Genomic DNA, 17602 nt, shown 5'->3' with positions numbered 1-17602 from the left:
GATTTTAATGAAGAGACCTTTCATTTTCCATAACTTGAGGACAAGTTATGGAGGTCATTAAAAATCAATTAGATCATTTTTTCTAACAACTAAATTATCACATAATGCATGATCTAACTAAACTCATAATTAAGACAATTCTAAGTCAACAATTTGAAAAACTTTGCCAACTATCATATAAAACAACAATTATTTTAAAACTTTGCCAATTATCTTGTGGTTAGATGAGTACAAGCACTACTACATCATAAAAAAAAAAATTCCAATGAACTAAAGAAGTTTGTGGTAGTGTTCCTAATCCACACCAGGCCAAGAAACTCGAAATTCTACAAACAATGCCTTCAACTCGTCGAGTGCATGAACTCTGACTTGCTGAGTTGCCCTGTTTATTGAGTGGACTAGTCGAATTTTGTTCATGTACTCGGGGAGTTCACCAGTCAAAGGAAAAAATTTCACTTTTTTGAGCTTTCAAATAATAGTAATCATCAAATATAATAGAAAATTATCCCAGGCTCTGATACCACTATTGAGTTTTGAGCACTATAACACTCCCATGGTGCATATACAATCCTAAATGATTTCGATCTATGTTTTCTCTAATTATATGTGAATTTTGTTTTTCCAAAGCATTCAACCTATCTAGCAAACATTTGAAGCTATATAATATAAGACTTTAGTTTGGATGCTTACCTCTTGAGTAGGGTAGAGTTCTTGACCTTTGAAAGCTTTAGCACCTTAGGTGTGATGCCTCTATTGGTTCACAAACACCAAAATGCAAAAGGGGGCTTGAAAGAATAAGTTGATTATCTTTAAGATATGGTGTAGCCAATTTTGGCTCCAGGGGGTTCTATTTATAGTGTTGCACATGATAGGGTTAAACTTTGCAAACCCTAATAACCTATGACTTTCCACATTCTGATGCTCCATGGGTTTAACCTCCATGGACTATCCATGGATTAGTTTAGCCCACCTACATGATCATGGATCCTTGGTCTACACTACAAGAATGATCGATTTACATAATCAATCACCTATATATAATTAGTCTCTTTTGATCACAAAATTAATTCCAAATTAATTCTTGATCAATACTAATTAAATAATATGGTTTCATACTAATATATTATACTTGTAATATATTAATAAACCATAACAAACTTATTCTTAAAATTCATCCTATCAAGTCGCACTGGTGAAGGCAACCTAAGAAGGACCATGCTACAATCGGGTCAAGTACAGCCCGGTTATAGTTATGGGCTTAGACACCAAATCCAATAAATATTGTGTCAAAATTTGTTTTTGTATAAGTTACAAACCTTTTTATATAATTTCAGATTTCCAAGGATCAATTTGTTAAATAACAAATTTAAGTTAAAAATCCTATTTTTGGTAGTGTCAATTGAAGTGTAACTATTCAAAACTAAATCCTATATTTGGAAAACGTTTCAAATGGTTAAATATTCAAAACTAAATCGAATAAGTTGTAAAGTTTCCCAAACTTAGTATTTCAGTTTTAACCGAAGTCAAAGGCATTAAAATAAATCTTCTTGAATTTTGAATTTGTGAAACTATTTTTCACCAATTTAATTTCTTGAAAGTATCATAAAATTGAGGAGAATAGTAAATTATCATGGAAAATTCTTAAAATTTTCGTGTTACTTCTTCATAGTGTCCCTAAATTGGGAAAATTAACAAATGCCAATTTTGATCAATAAAACTTGGTTTTCTAATTTAAATATCTTTTGCACCAATAAATTTTAATTAAATATCAAACAATAATTAAAAATCACCATACTTTTTATGTGTGTTTCAGCTGAAGTCAAGGACATCCAGAAAAGTTTCCATGGATTTTAGATATGTATAGATATTTTTCTATTATTTAACCACTTGAATCCTCACAAACACAACAAAAACAGAAACTAGTTAATAAAAATTTACAATATTTTTGAAAAGCTTATATACAATGTATATAATCTAAGAAAAATATCAAAATTGGTTTTTTGACAATTTAACCTGCTTTTATGAACGTTGTGTATTTAGTTTATTAAAAATGCAAACAAATATCAATCAATTTAGAAAGTTTACCAAAATTCTTATTTGTGTTTAAAATGTAATACAAGAAGTTATAATGATTTATGTGATTTTTAGAATAGTTTAACTATTTTTCCTTTATTTCTTCTCATAAATAAGCATTAATTCATGAACAATTACTTAAAAGTAAGAAAAATTCACCCAACTTTTTCTTTACACTTAATATATATTTTAACATATTATGATATTTTGTTATAATTTTTGAACAAGTGTAGTTATTTATTATCAATTAAATCCCTTAAATCATTATTAAATCGGTAAAAATAAGAAACATTCATGGAAAAGTCCATAAATTTTTACATGGAGTTTTTATGATGTATATAAGGTGCAAAAATTATCAAACATGGTTTTTGAAATAAAGACATGGATTTTACAAATTGTTTTTCTTCAACAAAAATAAGATCAAACTTAAATAGAAAACAATCATATAAATACATGCAACTTTATCAAACATCTTTAATCAATGCATATGTCATATCAGAAATTTACAAGAATTTATTGACCATAAAAAGCATTTTATGAGAATTATTTCTCTATCTTTTTGAAAAAATTACAATAAATCGAGAAAAATGATTTATTTCCCCAAAATTTCCAGATGATTTTAATTAGTAGGTTGGATTCTAGAAAAAATCAGATTCGAGTAGAAGATGATATTTAGATATTTATTTGTGAATAAATCCTTTATAAGAATTCTTAACAATGTACTTTGATTACCAAACCTTTAATTTTGATGTTCATCACATCCATTATGATTTGAAGACCATGAATGAACTTATTTTGTTCAAAATGATTTCTCCAAATAAAAAACTTCAATGCATGTGGTTTTGGATTTTTAAAACTTGTAAAACTCAAGTTGATGGATTTGATTTAGGTTTTGATCATTAGATTTCACCTTCTAACAACATGCATGTTGTTTTTGGATGAAATCCCACCACCAACACCATCAAATTCGACATTCATGAACATACATATAAACGTTCATAAAGAATGGTGTAGAAAATGGAGAAAAATGCAAGAAAACAAGATATTTTTTTAAGAAAAGTGAACAAAATGTAAGGAAATTGATTTTACCTTGAAGATCAACTTCAAATGATGAATATTATTGAGTAAAATGAGGGATATTTGCTGAAAATTGGTTGGACTTTAAGCTAATTCATTGAGGGAAAGAATGGAGGTTTTAGAGAGAAGAAAAGAGAGAAAAGAGATTTTGTCTCTCTGGATACCCAATCTATCTCGTCATCTGTTTGGGGTTTCTCTCCACCAAAATTGGCCACCAAAATACAGAGATGTATCTGAGCTCATGAAGAATCGAATATAACAATATCTCCTGGTTATTCTACTTCTAAGTTCGTATTTGTCTAGAGAGAAAGGAGAGAAAATTTTTAGAAAGAGAAGTGAGGAAGGAAACGAGTGTGGAAGTGATCAAAATGATTGAAACTTGGGAAGTGAGTGGTCTTGGGTGATGTAGGGCAAACTTTTGTGGATGAGAGGGACTCCCTCTCATTTCCAATATTTTAAATTTTAAATCCTTAGCTTTTATAAAATTATCCAATTATATAAAATGTGTTTTTGCTTTAGTTTTAATTCTTAAAACTCTTGATTTTTAAACTAATAATTAGGGATATATGTTGATACCTTAAATTATATTTTACTTGATTATATTTCCAAATATTAATTATTCTAAGATGTTATTATAAGGTTCATAACCATTTTTAAAAATTTTGATGTTAGATTTATAAAAATTTAGGTTTTTAGGACTTTTAGGGTTTTAAGAAATTTGTTAATCTTTGGATATCAAAACAAATTGAATTTTTTAGACTTCAAATACTTTTTGGGTTTCCTAACTCTTATTCAAGTTTGAAATAATGTTTTAATTTCTTTTTCTCGGTTTATTGGCATTTCTATATAGTGGTCCTGAGATTCACATGAAATTGAAGAAACCAAGTACTAATAATAGTTTCAAATTTGACTTAAGTTCCTACGAGACGTCGTTATCAATTAGGCTTGGTGGTTTGGGGTTGTACTCAGTAGTAGAGGCTTGCTCCTATGCTTTTGTGGCCTCATGAGCTCAATCGTGGGCGTTACAAGACCACATATTATGAAATAGCAGCATATATGGTATGGATTAAGATTATGTTTGTGTTTTGGCATGTCTTCATGATACAATTCTGGGCTTTTATTTCAACGATTTCACTAATAAGGGCAACATCCCTCCAAAAGCTAACATTCATTGGCGAGTGCCCTTTTTAGTAAAATTGTCCAAGACATCAAAGTTCACTTCGACATGACGATTAGGCAGAAAGCAATTTTTGAATGTCTAAGGGCCCCACATGCTCAAAATTTCCTTATGACTATTCCTGTTGACGGTCTTGGCCAACATATATCGCTAGTGGAGTTTCGTTCCATCCTCAAGTATCACCTTATGATCCCTTTATTTCCGGCTAACGATACTTGCCTTGTTTGTTGTAAGGCATGCTTGGACCGCTTTGGGGAGCATACAATTCAATGTAAAGAGCTCCTGTGTCTCAAGTACCGACACGATCTGGTTAGGGATGTTCTTTTCGACATATTTAGGCGCGCTGGGGTTTCCGCCAAGAAATAGGCACATGTGAATTTTTAGACTGACCCATTCAATGGAAGATTAACGCTTAGACCAGCAGATGTTTTAGTATTTGGATGGGCTGGAGGAAAACATGCATGCATGGATCTAACAACGGTTTCCCCTATTGTGGGCCTGGGGAGTAGGGTTTTCACTGTAGGGTAAGCTGCTTTAAAAGCTGCATCAAGCAAAGTGGCAAAACATGCGAAAGCGTGCATGGAAAATCAACAAACATTAATACCCTTTGCATTTGATACTTTTCGTTTCCTTGAGCCAGAAACTGTGGAGCGACACAATGGAGTCCAACGGGTCATGCATAGTAATGTTATTACTCCATGATCTATAGATGTTGTTTTTAAAAGAATTAGTTTTTCCATACAAAAAGGGGTTGCCACACAGTTTGTTGCTTGTTTACCCGCTACATCCACGTAAAACTTTCTTCTTATGTTTTATATAATAGATTATAGAACAATAATAAAAACAAAAATTTAAAGTTAAAAAACTGTGCAATCTAAGTACACTATCCTTCATTCTAGTTGTTTCCATGTTTCTAGTAGGTTTTAATATAGCTTCTAGCTACTATGTCTAGCATATGCCGTGCCTATACGTGCAACTAAGTTTATTCAAACCTGGAACCGACTCGAATTTTGATGGATGTCATAACATGGATGGGTCCCTAGTTGGCACATATCAAGGTTTGGGGTTGTGAAGCTTTCGTTAGACGAGAGACTCACGACAAGCTTGAACCTCAAAGTGAGAGATGTATTTTCATCGGCTACCCACAAAAGTCCTTTGGATACTTGTTCTACAGACCTAGCGAAAACGTGGTCTTTGTAGCACGAAGGGGAGTCTTTTGCGAGAGATAGCTCATATGCAATGAGGACAGTGGGAGTACAGTTGATCTTGAAGAAATTCAAGAGTCAAACGATGAAGGAACCTCTAACACTAGCACTCAACCTGAGGAACAAATTCTTGTTGAACTAACTGGCAAGTCATTACCTCTTCGTCTTTCTAGTAGAGTTAGCATTCCGCCTGTGTTGTATTGTTTCCATATAACTATAGAAGGTGATACGTTTATTAGTGATAGCACACCGGTAATTTTGGATGAACCTCCTAACTATAACGAAGTAATGGTGGCCCCTGAGTTTTCCAAGTAGAAAGAGGCAATGGATAGCGAGATCAAGTCCATATATGGCAACCAAGTTTGGAATTTGGTTGATGTACCAGGTTGTAAGACGGATGGATTCAATTGGATCTTCAAGGAGAAGACCGACATGGAGGGAAAGGTACACACTTTCAAGGCTCGACTGGTTGAGAATGGCTTTACTTAAACCCCAAGGGTTGACTATGATGAGACCTTTTCACTAGTGGCTAAGATTAAATCAATTAGGGATATGCTAGCCGTAGCTGCATTTCTTGATTATGAAATTTGGTAGATAGATGTCAAAACTGCTTTCCTTAATGGAAAGTTGGTTGAGGTTGTTTACATGAGTCAGCCAGAGGGTTTTATGGATGCTAAGTACCCCAATAGGGTGTGTAAGCGTGAAAAACCAATCTATGCATTGAAACAAGCTTCTCGCAGATGGAATCCTTGCTTTGATGAGAAAATTAAAGAGTTTACTTTCTTAAGAAGTGAAGATGAATCTTGTGTATTGTTGGGTTTTAGTATACTAAAACATCCTATGGTGCACATACAACCCTAAATGCTTTGGATCTATGTTTTCTTTAAGAATAAATGCAATGTTGTTTCCAAAGCATTAAGCCAACAACTAGCATACAATTGACATAAACAATATTGAATACTTGTTAGGAGTTTACCTTTTTATGTAGCTTGTACAACTTGTTGTATTTGGCCTTTAAGAACTTAGCACCCCAAGTGTGATGCCTCAAACACTTCACAGCACACATAGGACAAAGGAGAACTTGAGAGAGATGTTGCTAGCTCCAAAATCAGATCAAATAAACTCCAAGAACTCTAGTGATCGATTTTGGGTGCTAAGGGAGTCCATTTATAGTGTGGCAAAGTATAGGGTTACATCCATGCAAACCCTAATTCCCATGACCTTTCATATTACATAGGCTCCATAGGTGCAACCTCCATGGACTATCCATGGACTACCATATTGGGTTATCCCATCCTAAATAACAATTGGCCCACACTATAAGAATCATTGATTTCCCAAATCAATCCCCATATATTTAATTAGTCTCTTTTGATCACATAATTAATTCCAAATTAATTCTTGATCAATACTAATTAAAAAATATGATTTTAGATTAATATATTAGAACTTATAATAATAATAAATCATAAGTAACCTCTTACTCAAGTATCCATCCTATCAAATTGTCCTGATGATATGCACCCGAAATGGACCATGCTACTCTCGGGTCAAGTACATACCAATTATAGTTATGGGCTTAGACACCTAATCGAATAGTCTCCCACTTGGATAAGCCTAATAACCATTATTGCAAGTACGACTCCAAAATACCGACCAACAATCGTAGCTCTTAAAACTCGTTGACAAACTTTGACCTAGTCAATGACGCGTCCATTAGATAAGGGATCATATATTCCTGCATTCTAGATATCATATGGACATGAGACATGGATTATAATCATTCAATTTGTCCATCTTTTGTTTACCGATTTCCGATTTATGACGACTGAGTAATTGAAAAAATCAAATCAGTCCAGGCTTGGCCAAGCGCTTAGGGTTGTCATCACCAAATCATCGAGAGGCTCACAGATATCCCTTTGTCACACCCCAAAACCAAGAACGGCAGAAATGTTCTGGGGTGGAGGATGTCATGTACAGTATCACAACAATGAAAAGTAGTAAACAAGCAACTACATCATCCATTGCATTAATAATATAATTATTATACAAGTGTGTTCTATCAAATTATAATGCACACTAAAGTTTAAACAAAATGAAAGATGAGTCTTGAACGAGCTCCATCTTCTCTAAACCTTGCATTGGTACCTGTCTATGGATGACCTGAGGATACAATTTATTTTGAAAGAGAGTATCAGTTTTAAAGCTGGTGAGATCATAAGTATTTTAGTGTCTTAATTTGTATGTAAGTATTTGTATGTATAACAACTGTAGTATTGAAAATGTATATGAATTGTAGTATCGAAAATGTATATGAATTATAAGTATGAAAATGTTTGTAAAACAACTGTAAACGTTTGACAAACTCTAGAAATCCCTATGATTCCTACTATTATAACAAGGAGTTTTCTACCAAGACTTAACTGATCTATATGTAGCCTTCTACCAAGGCATCTAGTGTCTAAGTGTGTCTCTTGTAAGAGTGTGTATTTTCCCAAGTCTGACTATCATTAACCAAAAATATAGTTTCTACATTATCGTGCGTCGTGTGAATGTTCACAAAGTGAATGTAATGGGAAAATGAAATAGTACTATAGTGTAGTGTTGAACTACAACCGTACCAATTACCTTAAGTCTAGGGTAATTCTTCTATGTACTGTAGCATTTGTAATAAATAACTACATAGGTACTTAACTGCCTTATTTGAGGGATAAGGTATAATGTGATGTCGAGATCCCAGGCTAAATGCTCCCCTGTGAAAGGGATTTTGGGACCTACCCACGACCCTTGCATGTATGCAAGCCGTGAGCATCCACATTACTATGATCATGTATACTCGATATAACTATCACAATGCGTTGTGATTCATTGGTATAGATAGATCCTGCACTAGCTCCATGCTATAGCACTTAGTGATGTCTGTCCTATGTATATGTAAGCGTACTCATGTAAGTGTAATCATGTAAACACAACTATGTAATAGTATAGTAATGTATTGGAATGTTCCACGTGTGCTAGCTGAAATGTGTGTTCTCTCTCTCTCTAGCAGGTATAGTAATGTACTATAATGTGCTAGCTGTAATGTATGTGCTCTCTATCTAGCAAGTATTGACTCATGAATGAACTGACTCATTGTATGATATCGCGTTCTAGTTGTAGTTCTAGTATCTTCCTAAACTACCCCCATGGTAGTTTACTAGTAATCTAACTAGTACGTATAGACATGGATGTATACCCTTGCTACCCAAGGGCATTGGTTGAACTGGAAGGGCCTTTATGACTATATATGTACATATGATATATAACTAATATTTAAACGACCTTCGGACGGATACCCGATATCCCACCAGACCACATCCAAATTGAGGAAAAGGAAATAGGGTGGATAGACTTCGTAAGTCTTTTAAACATTTCGTATATATCTATACATATATAGGCATGCAATTGATAATATAAAAGAATAAAATAAGTTTTGTAAAACCTTTGAACATAATTATTATGTAAGAAAAGATTGACTTGTTGTCAATCTAGAAAACGGTTTGAAGGCATGGGTTTCATAAAATAGTTTAGTATAAAGAACATTTGTTTGAAACACAATTGTAAATGATTTTGAAATGAAACATACAGAGTAAAATGTATAGTGTAATAAGGAGTTTTAAACACGTAAAGTCTTTATGAAAAACATTTGGAGTAAACTGTTTGGTAAAACGGCTAATGAGTAACCACTCATTTGTATGCTGCTTACTAATCACATGTGATTGATATAGTAACTAGCATGATTCAACTTGTATCCCCCCCATAAAACATTTAAAAACAGTTAAAACATTGATTAAGGGGTATGAACCCACCTGTTGTGGGTGATACGGATGAACTGAAGAGTTAGGACTGCTAGGTGTTAAGTGAAGACTTTAGACACACACAATGGTCCTAATTACATATGAAGACATATGTATATAAACAATTAGTGATTATAACACTAATTAAACATGTATAAACATCCTAATATGAGGAAAACACTTTGGTCAAGTGCTAGGAGGCTAATGGGTTGCAACAAAGGAGTGCAAGACCTTATATGGAAGTTTATGGTCAATAGACCAAGTGTGTTGGAGTTTACGGCCCAGGGGAGTAAACTCCTGGCCGTAAACTCTCAATAGGGTCCCTAAATGAAGCTTATAATTATTACAACTTAAGTGGTGAAGTGCTTCTAGGCTTAAACAAGTGTTTGGGCTTCTTTTTAACTCCATTTAGGAGTTCACAGCCTTGGGACCTCTCCCCCATGAGTTTACGGCCATAAAATCATGGTAAGGAGTACCATTTGATGTTTTGAGGTTCCTAACACTTCAAATATATGATCTAAGTTAGGTTCTAGGCATAAGGAAGGAGTTAGGGTGTCATTTCTCCCATTTATAGGGGTTTACGGCCTAGGAACTTGTCTTGGTTGTAAACTCCTTTATCCTTGTTATTCCTTATGTTTTCTAGGCTATAAACACTTTAGGGTACATGTCTAAAGTAGTCTCTTGGCCTAAGGAAGGTTTTTAGGGCATTTAGACACTTAACAATTGAGTTCACAGCCCAAGAACTTCCTTGGCCGTGAACTCACTTCCAGCCTTGGTTTCTAATTGATTTTGTGGTCTAAACATGTAATAATAACTTCTAGGTTCGTTTCCAAGGCTTTGAGGGACATTGGGCACACTTTTGGCCCTTATAAAGGAGTTTACTCTCCAACTGTTCTTGGGCAGTAAACTCCCAAATCTTGGGGTTTTGATCTGATTTTTATGTTAGAAAATACAATCTAAGATATATAATATAACTAGATAGAAGTACTCATGATTTGGGACAAAAACCCAAAGATCCGAGAGAGAGAATTCGGCTTTTCTCTAGTTGGAAATGTAAGTAATGAATAAATATGGTTCAGATATCTATATATAGTCCTGAGATTTTTTTTTTGGCAGAAAATATTTTATTCCTGGAATGAACTCTAATATCATAGAGTATTGGAATAACAGTGTTGCACAAAACCCTAGTGCATCCACTCTCCTGATATCTCCTTAAGTGCCAATGCTGAAATACTCAAACTTATACCCAAAGTTTGGAATTTTACTGAAACTGTTCTAACTTCTATTGGCTTGATATGGTTTGTTCAGAATGGAAATTTCAGGTTGTCACACCCTTTTATCCCACTTTCGGTAAAAGGAATGGATAATCTTCAACTCAAATGCTTGCTTGTACTTACTCATCAAATCACAAACAACAATATGTTTTATAACATCAAGTTACTTGTGCGTTTACATATGTCAATGTGAAACCGACTTGTATATTACAACTCACATGTCTTGGTTTCAAGAATATAAGATATTATAGTCTCACAATCACTCGTGATAAAATCCATGAAGTGATCAGATGAGTGTGGGTTTAATCGAATACTCGAATCTTATTCCAGAAGTACTCATGAATACTACAACAAACCTGTGCTATGTCTAAATGGTTTTAGACAATCTACAAACCCATTCATGACAGTCTATCTTCAATACCTACTTCCAAAGTATGACCGACTGTGGATAGTTTGAATAACCTAGTTATTCTGGAAGTCCAAACATGCAAAGTGAAACACAAGAATAATTGAATCCAATGTGGTCTCAGAACGTATGAATATAAACAAAACAACTTTTTTCTAATCACCATGTTGATTACACATTATGCATTGTATAATGTTTCAATTAATCAACTTAATACTTGAATTAAAAAATAGTTATGCCATGCTCCAGGCATGCACACTATGTTTGTCTATGGTCCCTTCTTTTTGAAATAAATCAATTGAAAACAGCTTCAATGAAACTCATTTCATAATTCCAAATCCTTACCGTAAATGTAAGAATACCAAATTCTTGCAATTTACTATAATTTGTTAGATTCAAAACATATATGTGATGATCCTTTTGTAACGATGATGCACAAAATTCATAAAGACTTGGCAACAGATGTCACAAAGTATTCCAATGGAGAGCAATTCCATGGAAACGAAGTCTCACATTAAATTACATTCCTTTGAACATCCTTCTTGCATTAAGCTTTCTAATCTTACATAGATTTAATGAATAACTTTCACCTATGGAAACATTTCCATATTTCCGAACAAGGGTTTCCTCTTTTTAAAATATATATCAATATGGTCTTTCCAAAATTTACAATATACTTCCAACTGTCCATGAGGAATCAATCTTTGGTAAACCTCAGATTGTCCTTGAAAATTACTTGATCATTTTAGTCATATCTAGTTCTAGTGCTTTTCCCTCCTAATGCCCTAGGCATTTGGAAAAATGGATAACATAAATATTATAGCATATGCAATCGATCCTATACCCAAAGCATATGGGATGCGATTCATAATATCTCACATAAAGACGTGATACTTTACCAGTCTCTTGCTACAATATTCCCACAAATAGAATTTCCTTATGTTGAACCATTTCAACATAACATCCATATATTTTCTTGACTAAATTTGATTAAAAATATCAATCTAAGCTATTAGATTTGAAATGTAGTAAGAATTCCTCTCCCTTAATTATAGAAAAACAACTTTTCAAACCCTACAACACTTAACGTAACACATATGCTCCCACTAGCTTTTGCATGTACCAAGAAATAAGCTGGACTTCAGGAAATCAATACTTGTTGACTTTCTTACCAATGTTCAGATTTCTGATACGAGTTGCTTCGATAAGACTTTATCTAGGCCTCTCCAACTCATACACCTTTCCTAAGATAACTCACTTGTGTGTCTAAAAAATTTTAGAACATACAACAATAAGTCTTAAATGTTTAGAACTTTTTCCATTTCTCACAATTCGAACTATGAAGAGGGATGCCGTAATCATAATCGAATTTGAGAATGCAAATACCAAAATTTCTATCTACTTAAAATCTACTTACTGAAAGCGTTTCCTCATAATCATTTTCATGAATTAGAGAGAAACCTTATGACACTTAGATTTTATGGTGTATGTGTTCCTATCCATGTGAATTTGTCAAAACAATAACCACAAGACAAGGTTAGTGACAAATCCAAACTAATACGGGGGCTGAACTTGTTCAATCTTAATTTCTTGCCACCCTGCAGCATGAGAGCCTACCATTACTTCCAGGTTGTTATGCAACAAATCGAGAACTCTCAGAACTCATATGCATAGTCAACTTTAACTGGATTGGGCATAGAAACAACAATATTTCAGCACGATAGGTTATAGACCTCAAGTCACGTGCTAGTGATTAACAACAGGTTTATTCTTGATCAATCCTTGAAACTTTTCAAAATCTTTAAGACTCCCACTACCCTCTTGACATATAAGATTCTCTTGTCATGAACCATTCCTTGACAAAACAAATATTCAAGAGTTAGTGCAGATTCTTATCAAGATAAACACTTCACACAATTGGTCTTACTTGGTCTTTGTCCTTACCAAGACCTCACAACTTACCAATTTCAAATGTACAAGAGCAAAAACATTTTACTCAACATATGACGAGTGTTTTAAACCTTCTTAAGATTATGTCACTCAAGGCACAATCATGGAGTATGACTCTAAGACTTGTTTTGGAACAAAGTATGACTCATCTTCTTGATTTAACCATTTCAACAATTCACGATTCATCTTCTTAGCCATACATGTAACGACCAAAAATTCAAAACAATTAAAACTTTTCAAAAACAACCCATTTTAATAAGTTGTTACAAAAAGGTTTTCAATACATTATTTAAAAGAGTATTTCCCAGGTCCATATCAAAAAACACCAACGCGAGGAACGGTACGATCACGCCTTTGCCTTGCCACAGTCTCCAGAGAACTTGAAAACATAAAACCACAACTGTAAGCCCGAAAGCTTAGTGAGATACCCCCAAAATACCAACCACATATACGCCCTTCCAGGCCACGACCTTCCGGCCCATAACATATTGTCTTCCGGCCCATAACATATTGCCTTCCGGCCCACAACATAAAAAGCATACATAACATAACAGAACATAGAACAACCATGCATACCGGGTCACACTCCAAACCAAGAAACCGTGCACATAACATATAATCATATAACAGTTCACAGTCAGCAAATCGATCAACAGATCACATAACATATCTTTACCCTAACCAAGATACCAGCCTAGCCAATCACTAGCGTAACATCACCCTACAACTCGACCAACATACTAATTACGCACATACGCCTTTCCAGGCCATGACCTTCCTGTCCACATCGCAATGCCTTCCGGCCCACAACATGTAATGCCTTCCGGCCCACAACATATAATGCCTTCTGGCCGATATCTCGCAATATCATAACAACAGAAAACTACCCGGATTTCCATTCGATAAAGGGTCAGCCTTGGTGCCTTAAACCCTATTGATATATTGAGGATAACTCACCTCTAAACTGTCGGCTGAAAGGATAAGATCCTGCTGCTCTAATCTCCGACACGAACTCCTCCACTGAACACCAAAACACTCAACTCTATAAATACCCTTAATTACCAAAATACCCCTGAAAGACAACTAGTCAACCCTTGGACAAGGTCAAGGTCAACCCCTGACTGACTCTACTCGTGGAGTCAACCCGATGACTCGCCGAGTCCCCATACTCAGAACTTCCCTCAACCCGCGGCCTAACTCGCCGAGTCACCCCAAGACTCGTCGAGTCCAACAACTCTGAGTCCACTCGTCCACAACTCACCGAGTCATCCCTTGACTCGCCGGTTCTCGACTCAACCAGAAAATATTGGGACTCTTCGACAAGACTCGCCGAGTCCAAGAACAGACTCGCCGAGTCTAAGGCTATCTTCAACCTACTCGCCGAGTTGTTCATACAAATCGCCGAGTTCCAGGCCATCTTCATCCAACTCGCCGAGTCGTTCTTCCAACTCGTCGAGTCCCAGCTCATCTTCAAGCAACTCGTTGAGTACACCCATGTGACTCGCCGAGTACCACCGGTCAGAATCCATACAGAAGCACTCCAGGCCATGCAATTGATCCAAAACATAGATCTAGCTTCCTTCAACCCATTCATGACGTAAAGTGGTAAACTTTACGTGAATCCAACGAGATCTAGGCTTTATGCACTTTGGGTTAGGGTTTGGAACATGAAGGCTTCACTAAACACTCCAACACAGGGACTTTCATGCTCTCAGATTCTTCTCCATCTCAGATCTGAGGTAGCAACCTCAGATCTAACCTCTAGACTCCATTATAGCCCAAGATAAGCTTCCCTCAAACCCCAAAATGAAGAAACAAGATAACAACAACCTAAGAACGAGATATTCCCTCAAAAGAACGTCCCAACTGCAAGGAAACTCGAATTCAAGCAAAGCCCCTTGCTCCACACCTTCAAACTCCCAAACTTTCTTTAACAATTACTACTCCAAGCTCCAATCCACTCAACAATGGTGTTTCCTCACGAAATCAAGGCCTCTGGAACTCAAGGGATGATAAAGGGGCTGTGAAGGAAACATATTGTTCTTTATATACGGCTCAACCCCGAGAATTAGGGTTTTCTCCACTCAGCGCCTACTCGCCGAGTCCACCACATTGACTCACCGAGTCGGCAACTTAACACGCGACCAAATCGCGACTCTACTCGCCGAGTCCATCCATGGACTCGCCGAGTCACTCTTTCCCAATTTACTCTTTTAGCCCTTCAACTCTACTCTTGATATTTCGCGATGTTACAATTCTCCCCCACTAAAATTAGGCTTCGTACTCGAAGCCTACAACAATTCAATCCCAAAGATACTCTCACACGCGCCACCTGGCCTTACCCGGTCCAAGTCCCTCAACGCATACCCATCGGAACTCAAACACACTTTCTCTTTCCTTACGGTGTCCTGACCACCGTCTCAAACCGGGCACCGGTTTCACCCTCTTATAACTCCACTTAACATCTAAGTACTACTCATGATGCAACACTGCTCCAAATCACAACCATCACTCGACTCATATGGGTTTAAAACTATGAACCATCGGAACCCCGATCCGAATCCCACTCTATCCATTCCATGACGACGGAAAGACCCATTCTCTATCTTAGAGCAACTCCCACGAGTTCTCCTCTTGCAATCACATACACATGCTGAACTAGCTCTAGCACCCTCAGGTTGGGAAAACCCGCTATGCTGATGATATCCTCAAACATCCCCCAGGATGAACCACTAATACATACGCAATACCCTGATCAGAATCACACTGAGAGTCCAAGACTCTCTCCCTGCATCCCTTCCGAGCCTCTTGGCTCTACACTTGCGGAATTCCCTCCGCGACCTCAGCAGACATCCCAAACCGGATGAGCTTCTATCCCAGTGTCGCAAACACGCTGCTCAAGAACCATACTCGAAATACTGTAATCATAACTCAGCTCTGCCGCTTTCACTTCCATGAACTTGCACTCCCTCTCGGAGTTACACACCTCTTACCTCTCTCTCTTCCTTTACCAAGGAATCCACTTAGGTACACTGTCACTCGGACAAGTGCCACGATGCTCGCCTAACGCTACACCACTTTTTTTTTAGCGTATCCGCTATCCATCCAGCACACATACCCTGACTCTCTTCGCAGAGACTCTCAAGCCTCTGCACTATCTCTACTAAACAAGATCACTACCCGGGGCCAGACCTTCTAATGCAATCACACTGCATCATACACAATCCATAACCTCAAACTGATCCAACAATACCTGCAGAGTCCTCAGCATGACTAGACCGCCTCACCAGGCCTTTAGTCCATCTGGACCACTCTCAGAACCTTCAGCCAATCTGGACCACTCTCAGTGCCTTCAGTTTGGCTGGACCGTACTCCGAGCCTTTGGCCTGACTGGTACGCCTTCTGGCCTTCAATCTATCCGGACCGCCCAACTAGCATTCCACATTCCGAGCTATCCCCCCCGGAAGTCCTCCCATGCATACCGTTCTAGCCCTCAAGGGGTTCCAAACTCTAACTCCATCATACATACTCGATCCCGGCCTGCTCCCAAGCCCTCCTCGATCAAATGCCCTAGGTCTGTATCCCGCTCCGCATGCCCGACACTTACTCTGGGCTGGCAGAACACTAGCTGAATCCCAACAACTAAACACTTTCAACTACTCATCGATCTCCCGGAGAATTCTCCAATTCTCCCCCACTTGGGCACTAACTATCAACCCTCGGTCGCCATTACCGACCTCCCAGAACAACTGTAGCACAAAGAAAACACTTACACGCGGACTGCTTCTCACAAGCATAAACAACCTCAATGTGATCTCACATCAACACCGATCAACCTGCTCGAAAGAAACTCAATCTGCATCAACCACTTCTCAGAAAGCAGATGCTACACAGCCTGCAATCCAAAGCCGGGCTTCCACTAATAACCCTCATGAATGATAATCAACGGAATCCCCAAAACAATAACCCATAATCAAAACCATAACCCGCAAAACGACGAATACCACATCGAAAACCAAAAAAAATACTAGCCCATAAACATTACACCACAATAATCACAAGATAACAAGACATCAAGAAAGAACATACCCGCAGCTGCATTCGGCACTGCCCTGACCTCCTCTGCCGCAAGCTGAAAAGCACGAACCTGAGCCCTTGGGGACTCCGCTCCACCCTGACCTCCACCTGTGATCCTCAAAGTGGCCGGTGCTGGAGCCTGCACCGGTCCTGCAGCAAGCTGTGGACAGTTGACCCTCAAATGCCCAACCTGATGGCAATGATAGCAAATCCTCAAATCACGAACTGGCGCTGACTGCCGACAATCCCTCGCATAGTGCCCTTCCTTTCCGCACTTGCGGCATGCACCACCGGACCTACAAACCCCGGTGTGACCCCTCCCACACTTCCCACAAGTGTGGGTGCTCAAATCCCCCACTCTAACATCAACGGTCTTGGACCGTTTCGGCGCCGGCTGCGACTGCTCCGGAGCCTGCCTCAGCTCACGCAACTACAACTCAATCTCTAACTCACGCCGCCTGGTGGCCTCCTGCAACTCCAACAAGGTCTCCCACCTCTGCGCAGACACAAACTGTCTGATATCCCCC

The sequence above is a fragment of the Lactuca sativa genome, chromosome 5 (assembly GCF_002870075.4).
Source record: "Lactuca sativa cultivar Salinas chromosome 5, Lsat_Salinas_v11, whole genome shotgun sequence".
In the NCBI taxonomy this organism is placed as follows: Eukaryota; Viridiplantae; Streptophyta; class Magnoliopsida; order Asterales; family Asteraceae; genus Lactuca; species Lactuca sativa.
Note: the sequence above shows the minus strand (reverse complement) of the source record.